The sequence below is a fragment of the Arvicanthis niloticus genome, chromosome 30 (genome assembly GCF_011762505.2).
Source record: "Arvicanthis niloticus isolate mArvNil1 chromosome 30, mArvNil1.pat.X, whole genome shotgun sequence".
Lineage (NCBI taxonomy): Eukaryota > Metazoa > Chordata > Mammalia > Rodentia > Muridae > Arvicanthis > Arvicanthis niloticus.
This window is the reverse complement of record NC_133438.1, coordinates 6,552,680-6,558,634: the sequence shown is the minus strand read 5'-3', so window position 1 is coordinate 6,558,634 and position 5,955 is coordinate 6,552,680. Positions and strand designations below refer to the sequence as shown.

General features: G+C 41.0%; 1 long non-coding RNA gene across 2 annotated transcripts in view; it reads right to left on the bottom strand.

The window, feature by feature from the left end:
- Positions 1-1,021: 1,021 nt before the first annotated feature.
- LOC143440871 (uncharacterized) overlaps positions 1,022-5,955 on the bottom strand; it is a 54,063-nt gene continuing 49,129 nt past the window's right edge. Inside the window, exon 6 of one of the 2 annotated variants that reach the window (XR_013108216.1) lies at positions 1,022-1,118. This is a non-coding gene — a long non-coding RNA (uncharacterized LOC143440871). Of the gene's footprint in view, positions 1,119-5,079; positions 5,198-5,955 lie in introns of those variants that run through there. The other variant, XR_013108217.1, reaches the window with a different exon arrangement.

Sequence of the window (5,955 nt, the reverse complement as noted above, 5' to 3'; positions counted from 1 at the left end):
TTGGCCTCTCTGCTTTTGGTTCTAGCTAGGGTCAGGGAAATAGGAGGCCTGGATAGAAACTACTACCCTTCTGTCACTTTCTGTTTTCCCCTTGAATCAAGACAGTTCTACCTCATGAATGAAACCAGGACGTGGGTCTAGGCACCTGTCTTCACAGCCTCTGAAACTCACAACTTATAGGCTCTTGTGATTCTAAAATATGCCAAGAGAAACCCAGGAAGCAAACACAGTAGGCATTATGCTGTCTCCCTTAGCCTCAACCCAGCTAACAGATGTACAGGCTATGGCTGTACATAGCATTTGTAGATGCTACATTGTAACTACTGTGGTTTTCTTACCAAGGTTCATTTTTTAAAGCATATAATATGACTTCAAGTTATACAATCGTTTAGGAAGTTTGACATTTATCTTTCTCACACTAAGAGTTTCATTGACTTGTGTATTTCAAGTGTCATGTACACATAGACTCAATTCACTCCATAGCCACCACTGTGAAAATGAACCAGTTGATCAGAAAAATGAATCTACATAAGGTTACATGAAAAGGTGACTGATTTAAGGCTTTCCATTTTGTTTTAGGCATGCCAAGCACAGTGATGCCAAGTTCAAATTTAACCGTGCTTCCAACTCAGCAACTGAAATCTCTCTTGGCAGGTCAAGGTCAACAAAACTGGTGTAAACCTGATGTGTGGATCAGAGATGGTTTTCATAAAGGACATGGGCAGGTACAAGAATATTTTAAGAGAACAGTTCTCCTTTATGTCCCAGTCAAGAGAAAGAGGAACCAAACCATGTGTGAGAGAAAGAAACTTTCAAAGGACCCAAGTTTGGTTCTGAAATCATACATTAGGAAACTACATCCGCCTCTAACTCCAGCTACAAGTGATCTGATGTCATGCACCTATATGTACATGCACGTGTGTGTGTGTGTGTGTGTGTGTGTGTGTGTGTGTGTGTGTACATAGTTCAAAATAAAATCTTAAACAAGATTTTTAAAAAAGGTTTTTTTTTATTCTGCCATGGTGTGAGACTGTCATGTGGAAGATCCAAGATGGCATGTGGAGTTCTTCCTGGGGTAACTCAGGTCTCCTCAGGCTTCAGTTCACTAGGCCTTGAACCTGAGAAAGACAATGGTATATCCATTTACTATCTTTATCTTTATTTTTATTAAATTTCTATGGTAAATGGGTTTAATCATGGTATTTTCACACATGTACATTCTTGTACTTTTTTCATACTCACTCCCCCATTACACACACATATGTATATGCATAAATGTGTATTTATATATTTTATTTTATGTATACTATTTATGATCCCCAGTTCCATTCATTTTCCTGAAAATGCCACAGATTCTTCTTTACGGCTGGGTAAAATCCCACTTTGTATGTGTCATATTTTCTTTATCCATTCATCCATTGGTGGACATCCAGCTTTTTTCCATAACTTGGCTGCTGTAAATGGTGCTACAGTAAACATAAATGTGCAGGAATTTCTGTAGCACGGTGGCTTTGATTTCTTTGGGCATATAGCCAGGAGTGGTATAACTGGATCGAATAGTAATTTTATTTTTAGGGTTTTTTGAGGTGACCTCCATATTGATTTCCATGGTGATTTCACAAGACACTATTCTCACTGCAGTGCATACAGATTCCTCTCCCCACTGCATACATCCAGCATGTCTCTTTCAGAACACCAAAATGGCACAAGTCACTTCTGCTCACATTCCACTGGTTAGAATTAGTTAAGAGTCCACAGCTTGGACTGCCTTATTTGGCCTCAGTGGGAGAAGTGCCTAGCCTCACAAAGACTTGAAGTGCCAGAAGAGGGTACTCAGGGTGCCCCTTCCTTCTCAGAGGAGAAGGGGAGAGTCCACAGCTTGCCATAAGAAGGAAGTAGAGTCATCCTTGTGTCAACTGCCTGAAGGACAGCACTGCACAGTGTCACAGACTAAAGGTTGTCCTTCAGGCATGCAGTGAGCCACTGTAGAGGGTGCAGACAGCACAGTAATGAAAAAGATATGCACCCTGTGGTCCAATGCAAAAATAAAATACAGCAAAAACTTGGGCTTGAGGAAGATGTCAGGAAGATCTCACTGTTGTTGCAGAAATGTGTATGTAGTTTGAGAAGTGGTGAGCTGGTCCAGGAGGAAGCAAGGAGGAGGGCTGGGGACACTTAGCCAGTTCAGCCATGGCCAAAAGTTAGGAAAATCACTGCTCTGAGAGTTGAGTCAATTCCAGATGCGAATCAATAATAAGAGGAATGGCATAATAGTCTAAGGGAATAGTTGAGATTTCTTTTTGTTGTTTGAATAGTTTCAGATTTTTATATAAATAAGTTTGACAATTTTCACACCCTCTCATACCCTTCTTCCATTGAAACAGGTTTTTTTTTGCCAAGTCCCCTTCCTACTGCTATGCCTTCTTGGTATGTGATCCACTGTATTTAATGAGGGTTGCTTACTCCAGGGCCAGGAAGGGATGCATATTTACTGGAGCAAGGGAAACTTATCAACGGTTACACTACTGAAGAAGCTGACACTCTCTCTCCCAACAACTGTTAATTACCAAGAGTTCCTATGAAACCCATCTCCCATCAGCAGGAAAATATTAATGGACCTGTGGTAGTTTAAATTTGCTTGTCTCAGGAAATGGGACTAATAGAAGATGTGGCCTTGTCGGAGTAGGTGTGGCCTTGTTATAGGAAGTGTGTCACTGTGGGCATGGGCTTTAAGACCCTCCTTCTAGAGGACTGGACACCAGTCTTCTCCTAGCTGCCGTCAGATGAAGATGTAGAACCCTCAGCTCCTCCTGTGCCATGCCTGACAAGATGCTGCCATGCTCCTGCCTTGATGATAATGGACTGAACCTCTGAACCTGTAAGCCAGCCCTAATTAAATGTTGTCCTTATAAGAGTTGTCTTGGTCATGGTGTCTGTTCACAGCAGTAGCGCCCTAACTAAGACAGAGCCCAATCTTGTGCAGGTCTCATGAAGATAACCACAGCTGCAGTGAGTTCACTCTATCCAGATGATATCCTCTTCGTGCACATCTCCTCATCCTCTCACTCTTCCAATCTTTTGGCCCTCTCTTCTATGACGTTCTTTATTTTTTTAATATGTATTTGTCTTTATCTTATATGTGGTTTGCCTGCATTTATGTATACCATATGCATACATTACCTACAGAAGCCAGGAAAGAACATGAGATCCCCTGGCATTGGCATTACAGACAATGGTTGGAAACTACCATGTTGGCACTAGGAACCAAACCCAGGGCTGCTGCACAAGCTGCAAATGTTGTTAACTACCGACCTATCTCTCCGGCCCCACTGTGATGTTCCTTAAACCCTGTAGAGACTTATGGGTGCCCCCACTGAAGGCTTAGCACCCTACCATCACTGTCCACTTTAGCCAATTACAGATTTCTACATTAACTGATGCCCAGGGCACTAAGACGCTTCTCTGGTGATTTGGGATTTCATCTTTAAGAAAATAAGAAAAACCATAGGAATACATATTACACAATCATGTTCTTGGTCTAAATATATCAGTGGGACCACTTCATGAAAACAGAATTGTGGGAGGCAATAAAAATAACAGCTGATGCCTCCTAGCTCTTTCTGTATGCCAGCCATATCTTAAAATTCCCTCCAGGCAGTTTACTTGAATCTCACTATAGAACACCATACCACCCAGGCTTGCCTCAAACTTTTGATAGTCTTGCCTCTGCTCCCAGCATACTGGGATAACAAGCATGTGCCACAGTGCCCAATTTCAATTTTTACTCTATTGTGATAAAGCTGTTGCCTTTGTGAGACCCTTTTTGTAGATGAGCACACTAAGGTTCAGGGGCTTCATTCATCTGAAAAATGTTTTGCATGAAGACATGGAGCTGGATTGCAACCTGTGCAGACATCCTATCCTTACCTTTTGCTGTTCCGCTGTTACCTTTATTAAGTGAAAAAAAATTGCAGTTTAATCAGGGAGGAGGTCCTTGCCTTCTAGAACCAAATTCAGGCACCTGAATCAAGATGACATACAGCTATGCCTGGGGAATCAGGATGGCAGAAGTTTGGCTCCCAGAAATATCTGACTAGGTGGGTTGGTTTTTTGTTTTGTTTTTGTTTTTGTTTTTTTTTTTCTTTAATTTAGTAGGTTAAACAAAATGGATTTATTTGCAATTTTAATCAAAATTGGGAGGAGAAACAAAGCACCTGTTTCTCCTCACCTTACCTCCAACAATGTTTCAGTATATAGAGAAGATTGAACAAGAAGCTAGTGGGTGAGCCCCCCCCCCCCCGCCCCTCTTCCCAGTGTAACTCTGTAAACTGAGTAACATCTTCAGATCCCGAAGTGGAAGTGTTAATCCCCAAGATGGGAGGAGAAAGACCACAGACTCAAATCATCATAGCCAAATACATTAAAACAAGTAATTAATTAAGGCAGCCTTTTTTTATTCATGTACATAGGCTGCCACCCCCTATAGTGGGGTTTGAGAGGTCAGCTTTAGAAGTGAGAAAGACAAGGCTTTTTAGCTCAGAGGTAGATTTGCAAATATGAAATTTGGCAGGTAGAATAGGTACAGTTACCAGACCAAAACATCATAATAAGCTAGTCCTAAAAACCTCCTGAAGCAGACATGGTTACATGGTGGACATAACAACAGGTAGTCATAACAAGGCTACTCAAACAGAAGTAGGCTTCCAAGATGGTTATTAACAACTTTTTGAAAGACATGATTTCCACTCCTGGAACAAGCAATGTAGAACTATTCATAGTTAAAATTACAGGTGGGGCATAGCCCAATCCACTCCTTATGTCTCATTGCCCTCTGCTGATTGGAGCTCCATTGCTGTATTCAGAGTTGCAAAATGTTCTTAACTTTTGATTTGTGCAAATTTTTACTGGCAGTATATACTCTGATTTGATTATTATACGGGTATCCTTGTATAAAAATAGCACACATCACTCAATAAATGTATAGTCATGTCATTAATAAAAACAAAAACTGACATCTTGACTGATATTAAAAATAATGGCTTTCTCTACAATGCTAATTTAAGAAATGCCAGATGTCTCTTACCTCCAAATTGATACTCATGTTTTTGAAGTGATTGAAGAAAAAAAATGGTCTTCAATTTTGTTTTCTGTAATGCAGAGTGGCCCACATTTTTTATTCTCTCAGCAGAAACCAGATCTTTAAGAAAAATTGCCCAGAACATTTGTTACAGGATATGTTATGATACAGGGTTGGACACAGGATATGTTATGATACAAGGTTGGACACAGCACAACTTTACAGTAAACAGAAGCCTCATTGAGCTACAGTATGAAAGTGGTTCCTAACTACAAAATGGAGTTGGGCTGGTTTCTCAAAGCCTGTGTAGCTCAGGCTAGCCTAGAATTCCCTATATGCCCAAGGAACCTCTGATCCTCCTGCCTCCTCCATGTCTTGAGTTCTTTCAGGAGTTCATCACCACTTCCACTTCAGGCTGTAGTAGAGCTACAACCAAAGGTTTGCTTTCATACATGCTGAGTGTAAGCCTTCTTCCAACTGAGCTACATCCCTAGCCCCGAGACTCCATTTTCTGGGAGAGGGTGTTTGAGAAAGGATTTCGCTATGCAGTTCAGGCTGGCTCCAAACAGATGACCTTCTGGTTTTGTGTACCATTATGTCATCAATTAATTTTAATTCTGACTACTTCCTCCCTTTTCTATGACAAAGCTGCTGACAAGCCAGCATCCTGTGGTTTGTTCTTAACTGACCTAAACCACAGCCTGTTTTACTATGGACTAAGCTTTTCACTGTTGAAAAAAAAAAGATGGATAGAGGGCCAAAGAGAATCCAGATTTAATTCCCAACACACATGGCAGCTCACAAACATCTGTAACTCTAGTTCTAGGGACTCCAACACCCTCTTTTGCTTTCCCAGGGTATCAGACATATATATGGTG